This window comes from Armigeres subalbatus, chromosome 3 (assembly GCF_024139115.2).
Source record: "Armigeres subalbatus isolate Guangzhou_Male chromosome 3, GZ_Asu_2, whole genome shotgun sequence".
Classification (NCBI taxonomy): domain Eukaryota; kingdom Metazoa; phylum Arthropoda; class Insecta; order Diptera; family Culicidae; genus Armigeres; species Armigeres subalbatus.
Genome location: NC_085141.1, coordinates 97,899,464 through 97,919,977, shown reverse-complemented (window position 1 = coordinate 97,919,977; position 20,514 = coordinate 97,899,464).

Genomic DNA, 20,514 nt, shown 5'->3' with positions numbered 1-20,514 from the left:
ACTCATTAAAGTTTTCTTTGTCGAAACTTCCAACTTGTTGAAGCCAATTCATGGAAATGTGTACATAAATAATACGTAGCTTCAAACCCAGTATCGGACCGTATTGAGCCATCGACTGAACAAAGCGAACCATGAGGGACTCCCACGTAATGAAATCTGATACTTGTATTTTTTGTAAGCACAGCTAAATAAATAGTAACGCACGATTGTGTTCGAAATGTTTGTTACGCGCCATAAAATTCTACCTCTATGAGTTTTTTTTAAATCACGCAACCCACACGCATCCTACGACGTTCACTGCAATGCAACAACGTGTGGCCGGTTCTAGACCAGACGATTCTTATGAGCTGTCGTTCAATGATTCATAGTCAATAACGATGGAAATGGAAGTGAAGATTTACGATGGTATAACTTCGAGATTTCTACATTTGTGAACTTTTTTCATCAATACCATCTGATTTTAATTTAGTATACATTCGGTTAATTGTTTTTACAGGTCTTGAAAATAAGTACGATGTATTTTGCCACGTTCAAGTAAGTGTAGAGTCCGGGTAATTGAAAATAATTCTTGGGTTTGATCCATGAAGCTTGTTGCAAATAACCTTGCCCCCAATTTATTCAGTGAAGTTAAACATCCTATTCAAATTCTTGAATAACACTCTTGCTTTTGTGTTTTAATCCTGAGGCTATGTTTTGGTGCGAAAGGTGATTAAATCACTATCAATTTAAAATTCGGATGAATTGCTTTTTGAAAGTCGGAAAAATTCTTTTGGAAATCATAAAAAAATCGTAGATATTCCAAACGATTCCCAGTGGAAAATCAATAGAATTTATTGCAAGATTCAGAATAATTTATCAGTTTAGGTCAGACGTATTACTAGGGAAAATACAGATGAATATTTAGGGTAATTAGGATTAATACCTTTTTCAGGATCGAATGAAGACGATTTGCGGTCGCTCAGTAGACTGTAACTTCGTAGCCGAGGGTTCAACAGCTGACCTATGAAAAGTCCTTTTGATGGTTAATATGAATTCCTTAAAAACATACTTCGAATAGAAAGCCAACTTCCAGTTCATTACGGATGCTCCCATTTCTGCATGCAGTAAATTTTCAAACCGCACCTTCAAGAACCGCATAACCTTCTGCAAGCGAGCACGATAATCTTGAAGTCTGCCAGCTACAGAAGGTATTTGCTGCAAATCGTGGCAAATGAATTTATATTAGCTGGTTCATTCGTGTGCTTGATATGACTGCTCTATGAGCCTTAATTCCCGTCTACTTGGAAGGCGTACACAATTCTAATGCATATCGTATGAGCGAGCAATCTGTGACACCCGGGAATGGCACAATTTCTCCGAGGTAGGGTGAATTATGTTGGTTGTAACAGTTTGAACCATTTCTGTTTTTTGGTTTGTTTATTAAACCATGTTTTGGTTCCTCAGAAGAATTTAGGGAACGCACTTGCAAACCCGAACGGTTATATGTAAAGTACTTCGATTAACAAGCATGCTTCTATTCAAATTTGCATTTACACCCTAGGATCATTTTGTTTTCTTTAGCTTCTGTCTACTATATTTTTTTATGTGTGCGGTATTTTTAATTTCTTACAAATTCTAGGTGGAGAGACTCTATAGCCGACCCGGGCTATAACTTGCCAAAGTTAGAGCCGTGCCCTCGTCAATGAGATTAAAAATCTTGTTCCGAATACCTGGGCGTGGAAGTAGGTCCGATTTCTATTTAGCCAATACAAACAACTGTTTGAGGTTATGTAACGCTTTTAGCTGTAATTTGAATTTGATTTTAGATTTTCCATACAAAAGTTTTCTTTTCATCACTTACATAAATCGGTTCTCAAACGTTCGAGTTCAATTTTATTGAACTCCTATTCTGCGACGCGTGTCCCTAATTATTTTAAACATTTTTTAGATTAGGCTTAGGCTGAGAGTGGCAGGGTTCGATTCCCGGTGCCGGTCTAGGCACTTTTCGGATTGGAAATTGCCTCAACTTCCTTGGGCATAAAAGTATCATCGTGTTAGCCTCATGATAATGCAAAAATGGTAACTTGGCTTAGAAACCTCGCAGTTAATAATTGTGGAAGTGCTTAATGAACACTAAGGTGCGAGGCGGCTCTGTCCCAGTGTGGGGATGTAACGCCATTAAGAAGAAGAAGAAGAAAAAGAAGAAGATTAGGCTAAATTTAACTTGGAACATACTGTTTTGACTGTTACTGAACTACAGTATGGTTTTCTAATAATAATAATGACACAGAATAATAGCCACCTGGCGTTGCTCACTTTCTTCAAACCGGAAATCTATCTCTTGTTTTAACTTTTCTACAGAAAGTAGAACGCTACTTATAATACGCTTATTTTGACGTTAGTGAAGACGTTCTTCAATCCCATCGGTGCTTTTTTTTTTTTTTTGTCTTTATTAAGGAGACTTTCAGCCCTAGGCTGGCTCGTCTCCATCCATCGGTGCTGTCATCCATCGCTTTACGCATAGCAGTGCTGCCAGCAATATTGCCCCCCTCGTAACACTGGTCACCATCACCTGATCCAGTTTTACCTCCATTCTGAACTTCCAACACTACCAACGTTGCAACTGAACGAGGCACCACCCCACCACCCCAGTTTTTGCTAGAGCTTGCCGAATTTTTCCTTTATGACTTGAACGATACGACCACGGGACCAATTATTCCTTCGGGACTCGTCTACAACTACTACCAAGTTTCCTTTCGTAAAAGGTTTGACGTCGACATGCCATTTTGAGCGTTGTGTAAGCGTTGGTAGATATTCACGAATCCACCTCTTCCAGAACATGTCCAGCTGATGTTGAATCTGGCCATACGAACTATTCAAAGCAGTTATGGGATCTTCGAGGGGCCCTCCTTAGCCGTGCGGCTACAAAGCAAGTCCATGCTGAGGGTGCCAGGGTTCGATTCCCGGTGCCGGTCTAAGCAATTTTCGGATTGGAAATTGTCTCTACTTCCCTGGGCATAAAAGTATTATCATGTTAGCCTCATGATATACGAATGCAAAAATGGTAACTTGGCTTAGAAACCTCGCAGTTAATAACTGGGGAAGTGCTTAATGAACACTAAGCTGTGAGACGGCTTTGTCCTAGTGTGGGGATGTAATGCCAATAAGAAGAAGAAGAAGATGGGATCTTCTGGTGTCCTCGCTGGCTGGCGCACTTCATTAGAACTTTCAAGGAGGAATTGATTTGGGGTCAACGCCTCACTTTCATCCGAGTTCAGTGGAAGGTATGTTAAAGGGCGACTTTTAACTATACCTTCGGCTTCTACACGCAAAAAAAGCATTCATGAATTCGTGAACTAACAAGTTTACGGTGTATTTTTTCATGAACAACAGTCACGGATTCGGGAACAAAGTCACGTTTTCTGGAACGTTCTAGAAAATGTGACTGGTGTTCCCGAATCCATGAATTAAATCACGGTGTATTTTTGCTGGTTTACGAATTCGGGAACGTTTTTTTGCGTTTATCACTAGGGTCTCGAGTCCTTCTTCGTTGAGTTTTCGGTTATTATTGTAAGCTATCTCCAGAGCTGTTTTAATTGAACGGACCAACCTCTCCCAAGATCCCCCCATGTGTGGTATTCCTGGTGGCTTGAAGAACGATTTGGTGTTAGTGTTGGTGAATGTTGCGATTAATTCACTTTAAGTTTCTTGCATTTGTTGCTTCAATTGTTTATCAGTTCCCACGAAGTTCGTTCCACACAAATCGGCGGATACGTTTTATACAGGATTCTGTTCTCAAACTGTGTCCTACTTCCACATGAACAGCGCGAATTGTCATACAAGTAAATAGAGCGATCCATCGTTTTGAATCACTTCGTCCGGCTTTGATGGTGAATGATGAACGTTGCCTCCGAGCAGGCAACGAGCAGGCCATTCTGATTATGGAAGTCGCAGGAAGTTGGGACCCTTGAACCATGTAGAGTAGAGTGGGGCAAGAGTACGCACTTAGTTTTCAATCGATCATGTGGCCCTTATGAATCAAGCTTCTTCATATCAAATCAGTGTCGATGATTCATATACTCTTCCTTTATGTTACCCAGTGGAAAAAATATTGAAATTATTGAGATTCGTTTCAGTAGAACCCTTATTGCAAGACAAGTGAAAAACGCACTCTTACCCCACCGGTGGGGTAAAAGTGCGCATCGGGTGGGGTAAGAGTACGCATTTATCCAATCATGTGCATTAAGTATATATTAACACAAATAAGAGTTAATAACATTTAATTGATGTTTAATGAGCATATATTAGGGAATGTTTAAAGATTACGTAACTCTTAAAGGGAGGGGTCCTAAAATGTGCAGTTTCATACGAAAAACCATTGTTTTTTATATATACAAAAAACTACAGAGGTAAAAATATATATCAGGTTTCGCGTGGCGTATACAAAGGCATTTTCCTTAAAGAAAGTCAACCAATCACGTAACGTAAAATTTGGCTATTTCATCACCCCTCCCTATCTTACACTATTTGTATGAATCCTCTAAAAAATATATGGATCATCACACATCTCACAACCCCTCCCAGCTAAACGTTGCGTAATTTATGAATGTTTCTTTTGATTAAATGAAATTATCATTTAGATGAAAATGTGTTTTCGTACTATGTTTAGGTGTACAACAAGTTCTAATACAATTTCATTATTTCGCTTCAGTGCTTTGTTCGCTAAGTCCTTTCTAACACCAAATTACTTCAACTTATCCTAAAAACTTACGATAATTTCAAATTCTGTCCCTTTTTTCTTAGTTGTGGATCTTTACGCTTTGGAAGAAGTCTTATTTCGGCCGGAGATACGGGTTTGACATCATAACTTGAAGATTCATATGCGCACTCTTGCCCCACCGGTTCCTGCGTACTTTTACCCCACAGTCCCAAAAATTATTCAAGTAATGGTTCTGACTTCTTGGAAAACCAACCGGATTGGTGTTCTGTACCATAAAGTACTCTATACAATAGGTTATCGAAATGGTATAATGTTCACCTGACTGAACGTATATATGGTCATGAAATACTAGTTGCGGAAATCCAATTATTTTTAGCAAAATGACCAAAAAGTTATCTAACTCCATATCTCCCTTGTCGTTTATTCAAATCGTTTACAATTACACATGATAATAGTTGGCCAGAATACCTGTCAAATTGATGCAGTGCTGTTAGATTATCTTTTTTTATTACTTCAAAAAATCGAAAACGTACTCTTACCCCACGCGCACTCTTGCCCCACTCTACTCTACTATCGGTTGACGTCAGTGGATATTTTTCCTATTTAATGACTTCATCCGCTGAGTTTAGTTTAGACGGAACCCACCTCCATTCCCCTACGTTACTCAATGCCAGAAGTTCTCCAATGCGGCAGGCTACGTACTGTTTGTAGCGACGAGCATCTGACTTCAGCCAGGCTAAAACAATGGCTGAGTCGCTCCAGATAAACTTTTGTTTAATCTTCAGGGTGTGACTCTGCTCAACAAATTTCATCAACCGTGCTCCCAAGACCGTGTGGTAGTAGCGGATTGTGTTGAAATAATAATCGGAGATACGAAATGAAAGCATGAGTTATTTGAATGAGATTTGAATTTCTAAATTGAAGCAATCGGCGTTCGAATAGTAGGCGCCCATTAGCACACGAAAATGAACTCGATTGACAGAACAAAACAAAGAACGAGACGATACTAATCCGAATATTGGGTACATCGTCTATGTATCACTAGAGCTACTCGTTCTGTCAGAACATACTTGTGAGTACACAGCCCATGATAATTCAGATATTCGACGGATGTCCTAAGGATATTTGCTCGGCCACGACAGACCGCAGCCAGCAGTTCCAGCCGAGGAACGGATAAAGGCTTGAGCGGAGCGACCTTTGTCTTCGCCATTACTAGGATGCAATCTGTTTCTCCTTGATTACGAATTATCCGGAGTAGGCTAATTCGCTTGCGTCTACAAAAAAATATGCAGTTCGAGATTATGGTAGTGGCTACTTGTTGCCGCTTGGAAATAAAATTGAGGTATACGAATTTGATTTATTTGTGTCAAAAGTAAGCATATGCGGTATTTCGAAAATTTCGTTTCAGGTGGTTCGAAACGAAATTCCGCGGAATTTCGCGGAATTTGAGCATGGCGAAATCTGATTTCTTGATTTCGTTTCGTTTCGTAAAATTACAAAAATTTCGCAAGAAAAAACTAGCTTTTAACGAAATTTAACGGAATTCCGCGGAATTTCGAAACAAATTCAAACTTAAACCATATCGTATATTACCGTAAATTATCCAAAATTTTGGCTGCGCCGCTGAACTAAATCATAAAACTGTTTTCAAAACTTTATGTTATGCAATAATGTATTTTTTCTATTAACGCTTACTACATAATCTCATTCTGAATCGACAAATACGTATTTAGTTTTCTTCTATGAAACGTCTTCAGTGTGTCTAACAGAAAACGAAAAGTATCTTTAACTATTCTATCCTATTTTTTTAAAAGTGATCCGACTGAATATTTAAGACGACAGATCTAGAATGTAAATGTAATTAGATATTAGTCAGATCAGTTTAACTTTGTCATCCTAGGATTTCATGACACAGGCAAAGCTGTGTCATGAAATCCTAGCATCCTTGTCCTGTGAAAGTCTTTCGGAGCGCTTCTTTCTTATCAAAAGTCGATTTCATCACCTCCGGTTGGTCCTCAAACTAGGAACGTTCCGATACTTCCAATAAATCGGAATATCGATATTTTTGTTTCGATATCCGATATTTTTGTATCGATATTTTGCTTTAAATATATCTGTCATATCGATATAATAAAAACATACTTCAAAATGGATCTGAAACGCCGTGTTTTTAATGATTAAGATATTTTTTCTCGGTAGCGTGAATGGTGTGAGGAGTGTGCTGCCATCACAAATAGTTTTGGCAACTCGACACTTGTGCAACATTTGTAATGCCGCTGGTTCTTGAATCCTTACGTGAATTCAATTATATACTTGTTGTGTTCTTATGATAAACTATTTTTGGGAATTAGTAAGAGATTTTTGGAAATGAGAATTCAGAAGATTTGGAAAACATATAAAAATTTTCTTTCGAAATGCAAAAGAATATTCCCTAGGAGTTTAAAAGAATTTACTTAAAATATGAAAATTTTCAAAATATTTGCCAAAATTTCGAAGAATGTCCCTGAAAACCGAAGATGATTTTCTGCCCTCAATTCAAGGGAATTTCATATGAAAAATAAAGATAATTTCTCGTGAAATATTAAGAATTATTAAGAATTTCCTTTTTTTAGTTTACAATATTTGAATGAATTTTCTTGTGAAAATTCTGTTTTTTTAAAATGAATTTAAAAAAAAACTTCCGTGGAAATTCTGAAGAGAGAATTTAAGCATCAGAATAACCCGTGGAGAGTACAGAAAAAAATTTCTCGAAACTTCAGTTGATTTTTAGAGCAAACGGAAAATAGTGAAGTCAGTACCGAAAACGCCGCCGCTATGGGTTAAAACTACGACGAACGCCGCCGATGATTGTTAAACTCTAGAAGCAGATTGGATTAAGTAATAGAGAAAAAAAATCATTTCTAATAATTATTGTAAAGGGGTAATACGGTAAATTACCGTCGGTAATACGATAGTAATTGAATAACTACAACAAATATATTCTAAATATTCTCATTTCTAAAATATCTAATGATTTTCCGACATCTTGATATTTTCATTCCAATTTATCGGTGATATCGATACTTTGATTCTTTGTTTATCATATCGAATCAAATATCGATATTTTGAAGTATCGGAACGTCCCTTCCTCAAACCAGGTTTAAGCGCATGGGTAAGCACCGCTTAAGAGTATAGAAGACCCTAAGGAAAACAAAATGCAACATTTTACGTTCAAACAACAATTTGAATCTTACCTAAAAGTAAGAATAAAAAGTTCAGAGGATTGAAGATACCTCACACAACAGTCAAAATTCGGCGAATCGTTGAAATATACATACAGCCCTCTAGAAAATTTAAATTTTGTGATATTCTTTGACTCTTTACACAATATGAGTGCGGATTCGATCGTGTTGCTGCTGGTCACGGGATGGCAGCTAGTCCGGGAGAACGATAAAAAGTGATAAAAAGTCTGCCTCACAGAGCAGAAATTTACTTAATCAGTGTGCAATCGATCGCGTTGATGCTGATTACGCCAGCTAGTGCGTGAGCACGCGAAGTGATCAAACTGTAGAAGCTTAATTGATTTTGCGTTGGATTGATTTGAAGCACAGTTTCCGTCTTCAAGTTTACAAAAAAAAATTCGTTTACAATACATTTTTAGTCGCTTTCCAAGGTGGCTCCACATGAATTACCTTTCCGACTAACCAAAGATTCCTTTCCTGTGGTGCTCACGGAGATGCAGAGCATTCATTAGAGTCATAACAATGAGTGTCAAACTAATTTTCTTCTCCTAATCCTAAATTTACTGTAAGGACGTGAACGGCTCATACTGTCCATTACAGCTGTTTCTTGCACTCAATTAAGGCCGGTTGAGGATGAAAATTTGACAATTTTTTTTGCATGCCTCACATGCACAAATACATATACACGGACAAACAGACAATAGCTTGGTTCGTCGAGTTGATTGTATATAAGACTATGCTGCCGTGAATTGCATATCTGTCCTATCTTTGCTGGGTGTCCTATTCACATGGGACAAATATGCGATTCACCCTCCTATAAAAGGGTTGAATTTGGAAGGAAATGATAGCCTTTTGGTACAAGGGAAAATTATTTCTTTACAGGGGCCGTATACTAATAACGTAAGCATTTTTTCTGGGTATTTCAATCCCCTCTCCCCCCATGAAAGATTTTTCGCAGACAAATCATTTTTTATTTAAATGAAATGTAAGAAAATGGCGGGGGGTCTGCCATTTTCTTACGTTCCACTTTCCATCCCCCCCCCCCTAAGTGCTTACGTAATTAGTGTACGACCTCATACCTGGAAAACCGCTACCGTATAAATATTGCGATCACATGTCTGAAACACATATTTTTGTGCATTTTAAGGAGACGCAGTTGCGAGTAAATGTACCCTATTAACAATTATATATCTGCGTATACGCCTGGCAGATGTGAATATATAAATGAGTATCCCACTAGATAAAAAATAAAATCTTTGTATTCATTTTCTGGTTTTGAGTCAACTAATATGGAGTATGCTCTAGCATAATCAAATAATTCTTAAGTCAATTTTTTTTAGCAGAGTTTGAATCCGAATACAAAAAATCTCACAATTTCTATATTTTAATATACTTACAGATATCAAACTGAACTGATATAAAATTGATCAGATTCGGGAGCACATACTCCACGATGAATTCCTTTGAAAACCGAACAAATGCTATATAATATAATAGTATATAAACAGGAACGTGGCGATTTACCAATCACATACTGCTTTTTCTGTTAGTATAATTCTATTGGTTGCATAGCAGCTATTTGACTTTGAAAAATGAAATCAGAATTGCGTACAAAATCAATTCAATAAAAATTCCGCGGAAAAAAAATCAAATTTCGTTTCGTTTCGAAAAATTTCGAATGAAATGAACCTTGATTTCGTATCGTTTCGATGTCTCGAAAGTAAATCTATATTTCGTTTCGTTTCGTTCCGTATCAACATACAGTCAAACCTCCATGAGTCGATGTTCTATGACTCGATATCGACTCATGGAAGCAAAATATGCCATATTAAAAAATATTTTCTGGGTTACTGTGATGGTCCCTTCAAACAGCTTTCTATAGATTTCCTATTCCACATATCGATATTTCCATGAGTCGTCCATGAGTCCATGGTCCCTTCAATATTGACTCATGGAGGTTTGACTGTAGTCATTTTAAATTTCGTTTCGTTTCGTTTCGTTAGGAAAAAGTGTGTTATCGCATACCCTTAGTCAAAAGTATGGTCCATTTTCTCCAACGTTCGTTAATTGAGTCGGTCACTCTTTCGTCCCAAAGAATTCCCGAACGCCATACTTCTTGCAATAGTATCTTTCCGTGAACAAGTATCACGCCCAGCAATCCCAAAGGGATCAAAGAAGGCCATTAGGCATTTCAATATTTGACGTTTTGTTTACTGGTTCTCGCTGTGTATCATTTACCTCGTCTTTTAGTTCGGTTGAAAATGCCCAGTCGTCCTATCCAGTTATCCATAGCAGGCCTAAAACGCGTTCGCATACGAACTCATCACTTACGCAGGAGCTCTTATCTTCAAGGTGGGTAGATTCTGAGACTTATTTGGACTTCATCACAATTCGATAGTTAGTTTCTTAGGATCGCGCGCATCTCTCTGGTAAACCGTACTGCGTCTTCAATTCTGTCACAGCTTTCCAAAGAATCATCGACATAGCGATTCCTTACAATTCCTTCCGCTGCGCGTTGGAATTCCTCTCTATACTCATTTGCGTTTTTATTTTTTATGAACTGAGCAGTCGCTGGCGAACAAGCTGATCCGATGTTAGCTACGTCCATGATGTAGATCTCAACCAGAGCAGATGGATTCTTACGCCACAGGAATCGTTGTCTCTATCTTCAGATTGAATGGAAATCTGATGAAACATTTCTCTATGTCGGCTGTGACTCCCATTCTGAATTGCCGGAACCGCATTAGCACCGCAGGAAGGGAAGAAAATTGATCGGGTCCCTTAAGCATGACTGAGTTGAAGGACATTCCATCGACTTGAGCACGACCATCACAAATCAGTCGAACTTTTGATTTCCTAGGATTGAACAGAGTACCCAATGGTAAATACCACACTCGCCTCAAATCCGCTTCAGCCAGCTCATTCGGAGTAGCTCGGTGCGCGTCATACTCACACAGAGTAACATTTTGCTTCATACTCACACAACTGTTTTTGTATATTTTCCCGTAACTAAGTCCCGGCTCATTCTTTCTTCTTGAGTGAAATCGATTGACAATCTAATCCATTGCCGCCATAAGTTCACCGCCCCAATCTTGTCTTTGCAGCCACCGGTTTCCGAGGCCGTCCTTCCTTAACTCGAAGCGGCAGCATAACGTTCAAGTTATTTATACCGATCAATAGTCGTGACTCGTGGTTGTGCATCCTGGTAGCTGTGAACTGGGATTCCCTTCAAATGTGGATACTTGTCTACAAGATGCTCCAATGAAATTGTTTGCTTCGGTAGGGATAACTGCTTCACTGTACGGACGTCGACTAATGGGTGCTGCTTTTTACAGTCCGTGGCAGAAACGTTTAATTCAACTGTCCTCTATCAATGTCACAGACGAGCCTTCGTCCATAAAAGCATAAGTTTCAACCGATGTAGACCGTGTAAAGTTACTGGAACAATGCGAAAGAATGCCATACTGTCTGACTTGCGATGATACAGATTCTCTGCAAGATTCAAGTACCCGTTGTGCTGGGACAATGTTAGATTGTGGTATTGACATCCATTGAGCCCACAACGATTAGAGCTTCGACAGCTTTGCCTTCCTTGGTCATTGAGGCACGTACAACAAAGACTCTTGTCCTGGACCAGCTTCCACCTATCATCCACCGACAGTTGTTTGAAATTTCTGTGATCCGACATCTGACAAGCGTTGCACTGCTTCACACGTTCTTGTCCGTTTTCTCTATCACCGGCATGAGTGTTCAGGGTCCCACGTGTCTTCGGATTGGATTTGTCATTCGAATTACTTTTTAGTAATAGCACTTGCATAAACAAAACAGTCACTTTGCTCACTGAGATGACGATAGAGTAGATGCAAGATACCGATTACATACGGAACAGATTCTGGGAGTAACAATCGACTCTGTACCGCACAGCAAAAAAAATATTAATATGCTGCCACGTAACTACTGAAAACGTATCCGAAAATTCTATGTAATAATAGATTTCATGTATTTTCACATTTAATCTATGTTTTATTGCATTGCTCATTGTAATATCTAATCAACCCAAACATTTTATTCATTGCGTGAAATTGACATACGATTACCTGTCCAACTGCGCATTTGACTACATTCAAAATAATGCACATCATGCAGGTTGAAAATCATTTGTAATGCTACCTCTAAAAGTAGTTCAATGCGTATGAATTGATGTAATTTTGCCGAGCGACAATGCGAAAAAGCATCTAAAATGACATCCTCAACTGACAGCTGGGCAGATAATTTTCGTTTGCTGCAGCAAGAAGATGGCCGCAGGTGAAGTCGCAGCTATAAACCAAGTTCTCATTAAGAAAACAATGTGTACCTGCGTGAAGAAATATAGTGACAAATCAAGTGGTTAGTGGCTTATAAAATTATTGTACTGGAGCAATTGATTCGGGTAACGTTAGAGCAGAATTAATTGCCAGCTGGCCATCAGCGGGGAAAGAGCACGATTGTACTGATTTGTTTACAAATTAGTCACCGGCACCAAAGGTGACGGTAGAAAATGGAATGGATTTTCGGCTTCAAAGGTGAGTTCTGAACTATGACCGTTTTAAACAACCTGCCGCATTTCACAATGGTTGGTTTTATTACAGTGAAAATACTCTTGGAAATTGATCTGATGTTCGGGCAAAACAAGTGTTTTTGGATGACCAATCAGGAGATGGTTTGACAAACAATTATCGTGAAGAGCGGTGCTTGACCGAACCTTCCGGAAAGGTATGCTAAGAGTGATAATAAATTGTTATCGGAGTGTCAATCAAAAAATCAAAAAAAAATATGCTTGGTGAAGGCCAGGGCTGTTTCATTCATTATAAGAATCATTGTGTGAGCAGGGCTGTTCATTGGTAAAAAAACATATAATGAGTGTTTAAATTTTAAAATCAAAAACTGAGAACAAAAAATCAAGTACTAAAATTTGAGAATTAAAAATATAAATCTGCACACTAAAAATTATCAAAAAAAATTTAGTTATAAATTTAAAATTATTAATTTCAAACTTTTTAAATTTAAATTTTTAATTTTTAATTTTTATTTTTAATTCTTAATTTTTAATTTTTAATTTTTAATTTTTAATTTTAAGTTTATAATTTTAAAATCGAAACAGATTTTACGACCGTAATTGTGGTTAATGATTTGTTTATCTGCTTTATCGGTCATTTCTACTCAAAGTATGGGGGAGTAGATAATCGAAAGATAATCGAAAATCATCAGATTGAAAGCCGTTCGCTAGGGCGCGAACAAGTATGAAACAATAGAGGGTGAAAGGGAGAAAGGAAGACCATCTATTAAATTTAAAATTTAAAATTTAAAATTTAACATTTAAAATTTAAAATTTTAAATTTTAAATTAAATTTTAAATTTTAAATTTTAAATTTTAAATTTTAAATTTAAAATTTTAAATTTTCAGTTTTAAATTTTAAATTTCCAATTTTAAAATTTGAATTTATTATTAAAAACCGTGCTACAACGTCGCCGCCGTATAAAAATGACATCGCCGCCGAAAAATAGTAGCTATGAAGAGGCTGTTTAAAAAGGGCCATGCATTTCGAACATTATTTAAAATAACACTCTCACTGGTCTGTTAAGTTTTATCAAGCTGTATTGTAAACTATTAATTATCATCCAGAAGGGTATTCCTGTTGGGAATACAAATTCAGACAAATTGTATGACAACTTAGAATTGCGCAGAATACAATATCGTTTCCGACAAATTCTGTCGAATTACATTCCTCAAGAATTGTTTTCGGAAGTTCCTCCAGAAGTTACTCCAGGAATTCCTATGAATGTTCCTCCAGAAATTCCTCCGTAATTTCCTCCAAGAATACTCCGGAGGTTCCTCTAGGAATTCCTCCGGGAGTTCTTCTGGGAATTCCTCTGAAAGTTCCTCTAGGAATTCCTCCGAAAGTTCTCCATGGAATTCCTCCCTAAGTTCCTTCAGAAATTCCTCCGGAAGCTTCTCTAAGAATTCCTCCGGAAGTTCTCCATGGAATTCCTCCGGAAGTTCCTTAAGGAATTCCTCCGGAAGTTCCTCTAGAAATTCTTCCTGAAGTTCCTCTAGGAATTCTTACGAAAGTTCCTTAGAAATTCCTCCGAAAGTTCCTCTAAGAATTCCTCCGCAAGATCTACTCCGCAAGTTCCTCTAGGAATTCCTCCAGAAGTTCTTCATGGAATTCCTCCGGAAGTTCCTCAAGGATTTCCTCCGGAAGTTCCTTAAGCAATTCCTCTGGAAGCTTCTCAAGGAATTCCTCCGGAGGCTTCTCTAGGAATTCCTCCGGAAGTTCCTCTTGGAGTTGCTCCGGAAGTTAATCCAGGAATTCCTCCAGAAGTTCCCCTAGGAGTTCCCCGGAAGTTCCTCTAGGAATTCCCCCCGAAGTTCCTCTAGTAATTCCTCCGCTAGTTCCTCTAGAATTCCTCCGCAAGATCCTGTAGGAGAAACTTCTGGAAAAATTCCTAGAGAAACTTCCGGAGGAATGCCTGGAGGAACTTCCGGAGGAATTCCTGGAGGAACTTCCGGAGGAATTCCTGGAGGAACTTCCGGAGGAATTCCTGGAGGATCTTCCGGAGGAATTCCTGGAGGAACTTCCGGAGGAATTCCTGGAGGAACTTCCGGAGGAATTCGTGGAGGAACTTCCGGAGGAATGCCTGGAGGAACTTCCGGAGGAATTCCTGGAGGAACTTCTGGAAGAATTCCTGGAGGAACTTCCGGAGGAATTCGTGGAGGAACTTCCGGAGGAATTCGTGGAGGAACTTCCGGAGGAATTTGTGGAGGAACTTCCGGAGGAATTCCTGGAGGAACTTCCGGAGGAATTCCTGGAGGAACTTCCGGAGGAATTCCTGGGGGAACTTCCGGAGGAATTCCTGGAGGAACTTCCGGAGGAATTCCTGGAGGAACTTCCGGAGGAATTCCTGGAGGAACTTCCGGAGGAATTCCTGGAGGAACTTCCGGAGGAATTCCTGGAGGAACTTCCGGAGGAATTCCTGGAGGAACTTCCGGAGGAATTCCTGGAGGAAATTCCGGAGGAATTCCTGGAGGAAATTCCGGAGGAATTCCTGGAGGAGCTTCCGGAGGAATTCCTGGAGGAATGTCCGGAGAAGTTCCTGGAGAAACTTCCGGAGGAATTCGTGGAGGAACTTCCGAAGGAATTCGTGGAGGATCTTCCGGAGGAAGTCGTGGAGGAACTTCCGGAGGAATTCCTGGAGGAACTTCCGGAGGAATTCCTGGAGGAACTTTCGGAGGAACTTTCGGAGGAACTTCCGGAGGAACTTCCGGAAGAATTCGTGGAGGAACGTCCGGAGGAATTCTTGGACGATTTTCCGGAGGAATTTTTGGACGAACTACCGAAGGAATTCCTGGCATTTCTGAAGGATCTTTAGTAATAATTTTTGGTGGAATTTTTGGAAGAATTCCAAAAGGTACTCGGAGACGTGTCAGCCTAGGGCTGAAAGTCTTCTTAATCAAGACACCAAAAAAAAAAGTCCAGGAGGTACTTCAGGAAAAATTATTGTAGAAATTTTTCGGAGGAATTTTCGAAGGAATCAATGGAGGAACTTCCGCAGAAATCCCTGGAGAATCTGCCGAAAAAAATCCTGGAGGAACTTCTTTGTGCTTCTTATGAAAGCTTTAAGAACAACTCAAACTTATAGCTCAGTTTGTCTCCACAAAGCCATCGGCGTACTATGAAAATATTATGCGGCGTACATATGTTTAGCCACACCATGCGGCAGCGATGCCGTTGCGCGTTTTTGCTCAAGTCGAGGCTTAAGCCTACTAAAAATCAAAAATTTCGCATAAAAACTTTTTTGACAAAATTAAAAATCCAAATATTCGAAATTAAAAAAATGGTAAAAACTAAAAGTCCATTATCCGTAAGACATTATTAAACATAACTGTTCTAGAGCTATTCAAAAATGTCAATCAAAGAAAAAGATGTATGGAAAATAAAAATGAATTCAAAATCTCTACAAAATGCTTTTTAATACAAAAGAATTCAAATGAAAACTCCCGATCCCCTTTATCCCGCCCCAAAAATGAGGCATCTACCTGCCGGGTTTTACGTCGCCTCGTCTATTACATCGCAAATATTACGTAGTAAATTTATTACATCTCACTATTCGGAAGGTAAAATATAAAGTACGTCATTTTTTTGTCACTTAATACTGATGTAATAACACATCGGATCTGCGACGGCGATGATGTGCATCTAATCTGATGTGATATTACTTTTTATTTTTTACTGTGCGCTGCATAAGCTTGGCCTTTCAGACAGCGCTGAAGGCGTGCCAAATTTTCAGCTATGGAGTATCTACAAGCCAGAGTAGAGTTTCTGAGGCTGCCTACAGTAAAAAAAAATTTGTAATATCGCATCAGATTAGATGCACATCATCGCCGTCGTAAATCGCGTGTATTATTACATCTGTTTGATGTAACAAAAAATGACGTAATTGGTATTTTGAAGCCAAAATGAAACGATGTAAGACGTAATATATTCGACGTAATGGGAAAAACGACGTAATAACCAGCCAGCAGAAACCTCGCATTCGGCGGCTGGATTAGGGGTGTCGGGAATTTTCTTTCATGATTCCAAAATACTTTTTAAAAAAAGTTAAGCTTTATTTATTTTTTATAATTTTCTCGGCAATATAACAAAATGAATAATTGAATTTGTATCAATATAACAAAGAATTTCGGGAAGTAGTAAAAGTCCTCTATACAATATTGCCTTTCGGGTATATTTTTTTAGTTATCGGTTTTTCAATTTTTTTATTTTTAGATTTTCAGTGTTCATGCTTAAAGAATAGTTTTTTAAGATTTATGGATTTTGCGCCAATAGAAATTTTGTCGGCAGCGGCGTGCATTTCCAGCCGGTGATGACGGCGTGGGTTGGTGTGGACTTATTTTATACATTAAACATTTTTTGTCGATATTTGATTTATTACACTTAAGAATCACATCTCCGAGAAGTTCCTGTGGAAATACATGCACAGTTTCTACGACATGTCTGCCAGGCAATTCTTCCCGAAATTAATTCAGGAGTTCCACTAGAAATTACACTAAAACTGCTTCGGATATACCTCCGCAAATGCCTCCAAGAGCAGTACCGGAATCTCTCCAGGAGTTCCTCCGGAAATTTCTCCAAAAGTTCTTCAGGAAATTATTCCAAAAATTCCTTCTGAAATTCCTACAGGAATTCCTTCGGAAATTTCTCCAGGAGTACCTTCATAAATTTCTTAATGAATATCTTCGGCAATTCTTTCAAGAATTTCTCTGGAAAGTCTACCAGAAATTCCTTCTGAAACTACTCCAGAAGCTCCTCTGAAAAGTCCTCCAGGAGTTTTTTTTCGGAAATTCTTCCAATAGTTCTCAAGGAAAGACCCTTAGGAATTCTGCACAAAACTATCTTTGAAAATTCCTTCAAAAGTTTGTTCAGAAATTCCGCAAAGAAATCCTAGAGAAATTTCTCCAAGAGTTCTTTCGGAAATTCCTCCAGGAGTTCCACCAGGAAGTCTCCCGGAAGGATCTCTAAGAATTCTTCCAGAAATTCCTGTGGAAGTTCCTCCAGAAATTCGTGCGAAAAGTCCTCCAGAAATTCCTATGGAAGTTCCTCCAAGAATTCCTGGAGCAGTTTTTCCAGGAATTGATCCAATAATTCTTTCCAAAATTGCTCCATGAACTACTGCGCAAAATCTTTCTGGAATTGCTCCGGAAGTGGCTCCAGGTTATTTAAGAAGTTCCTATGGAAATTCCTCCGTATGTTCCTCTAAGAGTTCCTCCGGAAGTTCCTCCAATAATCCCTTTGGAAGTTCATCCAGAAAATCCCTCCGAAAGATCCTCCAGGAATTTCCGCCGAAGTTCTTCCAAAAATTCCTGCAGCAGTTCTTACTGGAAATCCTGCGGGAGTTCCTCCAATAATTCCTTTCGAAGTTGCTCCAGGAATTCCTGCGAATTCCTCTTCCTTCAGCAATTGCTCCGGAAGTTTCTCCAGGTTTTTTAATGAACTTCCTATAGGAATTCCTTTTAATGTTCCTTCAAGAGTTCTTCCGGAAGTTCCTCCATGAATCCCTCCGGAAGTTCATGAATCCCTCTGAAAGTCCCTCCAGAAAATCCCTCCGGAAGTTTCTCCAGAAAGTACCCTCGGAAGATCCTCGAGGAATTCCAGCGGAAGTTTTGGAAGTTCCTTGAAGAATTCCTGCGAAAGTTCCTCAAATAATTTCTTCCAAAGTTTATCCAGGATTTTCTCCAGGAATTCCTCTGGAAGTTCCACCAGGAATTGCTCCAGAAGTTCCTTCAGGAATTGTTCCGGAAGTTCCTCCAGTAATTTCTACGGAAAATCTTCCAGAAATTCCTGCGGAGGATTCTCCAGGAATTTCTTCTAAAATTTCTCCAAGATTTCCTGCGAAAGTTTCGTCAGGAATTCATGTGGAAGATCCTCTAGTAATTCCTGAGAAAGTTCCTCTTGGAATTCTTGCAGAAAATCCTCAAGGAATTCCTCTCGAAGTATTGACAGGAATTCCTCCCGAAGCTCCTCCAGAAATTGCTTCCGAAGTTTCACCAGGATTTCATTCGGAAGCTCCTCCAGGAATTTCTGCGGAAGTTCCTCCGTGTGTTCTCCAGAAGTTTTTCCGGAAGTTCCTTCATGAATCCCTCCGGAAGTTCCTTCCAAGAATCCCTCCGGAAGTTTCATCAGAAATTTTTTTTATTTAAGAATTAGTTTTTTCTTTGAAAATTAAATTTAAAAAAAACTTCCGTAGAAATTCTGAAGAGAGAATTTTCAATTGTTAAGAATCAGAATAACCCGAGGGGAACTGCAGAATAAAATGCCAGTGGAATTTCAGCAAATTTCTCGAAATTTCTGTAGATTTTTTCGAGAAAAAAGAAAATAGTGAGGTCAGTATTAGCACTAGCATTAGCATTAACATTGAGCATTTCGAAGGTGGTATAAGCCTGGACTATTGTATGTGAGTAGCAACGGCTCCATTCGTTACCATAGATATTAATTTGGAACTAATCACTATCTCTCAGATGGTAGCAATGCACTGTCCAATAGGATGACTAGTTGGACACTTATTTAAGTAAGATGCAGAGGTATCTGAGACCTCTCATAGATGCCACGAGAGGTTTTGGAATTGTTAGTATGGAAGGTTCATAACATTGTAAATTAACGTCCAAGTCGGGTGGTTTAATCCCCGGAAATAGGCAATTAACTTTGATCGAACAGAAGTTATAACAAGTTGGAATCGTTTTGGTATAACGTGAAATACCGAAAGGACTAAGATGGAAAAACAAAGTAGGAAAGGGACAAGCCTGGAATTGAACCCACGTCCGTTGTAAGCTAGAAGCGGTAGCCACTAGACCACCGAGCTCGTCAATAGTGTGGTCAGTGTGGTCAGTGTGGCAGGAATTCCTGCGGAAGTTCATCAAAGAAAACTTGTAGAAGTTCCTCAAGGAACTCCTGCGGAAGTTTCTTAAGAAATTTCTGCGGAAGTTCCTCCAAGAGTTCCTGCAGAAGTTTCTTCACGAACTCCTGTGGAAGTTCCTCCAGGAATTGCTCCAAAAGTTCCTTCAGGAATTACTCCGGAAATTCCTCCAGGGTATTTTGAGGAAGTTTCTCCAGGAATTCTTCCGGTAATTCCTCCATGAGTTCTCCAGGAAGTTTCTCCAGTAATTTCTGCAAAAGTTTATTCATGAATTCCTTCGGAAATTTCACCAAAATACCTGCGGGCATTGCGTCAGGAAGTCTTGTGGAAGTTCCTCCAGAAATTCCTGCGGAAGTTCCTCCAGAAATTTTTGCGGAAGTTCCTGCATTTCTGTAAAAGTTACTCAAGGAACTCCTGCGGAAAATCCTCGAGGAAGTTTCGACAGAAATTCCTCCCGAAGCTCCTCCAGGAATTGCTCCAGAAGTTTCTCCAGGAATTGCTCTTAAAGTTCCTCCGGAAGTTCCTACAGGAATTCCTCCAGTAGATCCTTCAAGAATTCCTCAGGAAGTTCCTCCAGAAATTCCTGCGGCAGGTCCTCCAGTGATTTCCAGTTGGAAATTTCAGCGAAAGTTCCTTCAGAAATTCCAGGAATTCGAGGAATTCCTGCTAAACTTCTTTCAGGGATTGCTCTGGAAATTCGTTCAGGAATTTTTCAGAAATTTCCTATAGGAATTCCTCCGTATGTTCCTGCAGGAGTTTCTTCGGAAGTTCCTCCAGGAATTACTGCGGAACATCCTTCAGGAGTTCGTGCGGAAGTTCCTCCAAGAATTCTTGCGGCAGTTCTCCCAGAAACTGCTCCCGAAGTTTCTTCATGATCTTTTCTCGAAGTTTCTCCAGGAATTCCTCCGGAAGTTCCTCCAGGAATTCCTCCGGTAGATCCTCCAAGAATTCCTCAGGAAGTTCCTCCAGAAAATCCTGCAGCAGGTCCTCCAGGAATTCCTGCGGAAGTTCCTCCAGTGATTCCTGCGGAAGTTCTTCCAGGAATTGCTCCGAAATTTCGTTCAGGAATTTTTCAGGAAATTCCTCAAGGAATTCCTCCGTATGTACCTGCAGAAGTTCCTCCGGAAGTCCCTTCAGGAATTC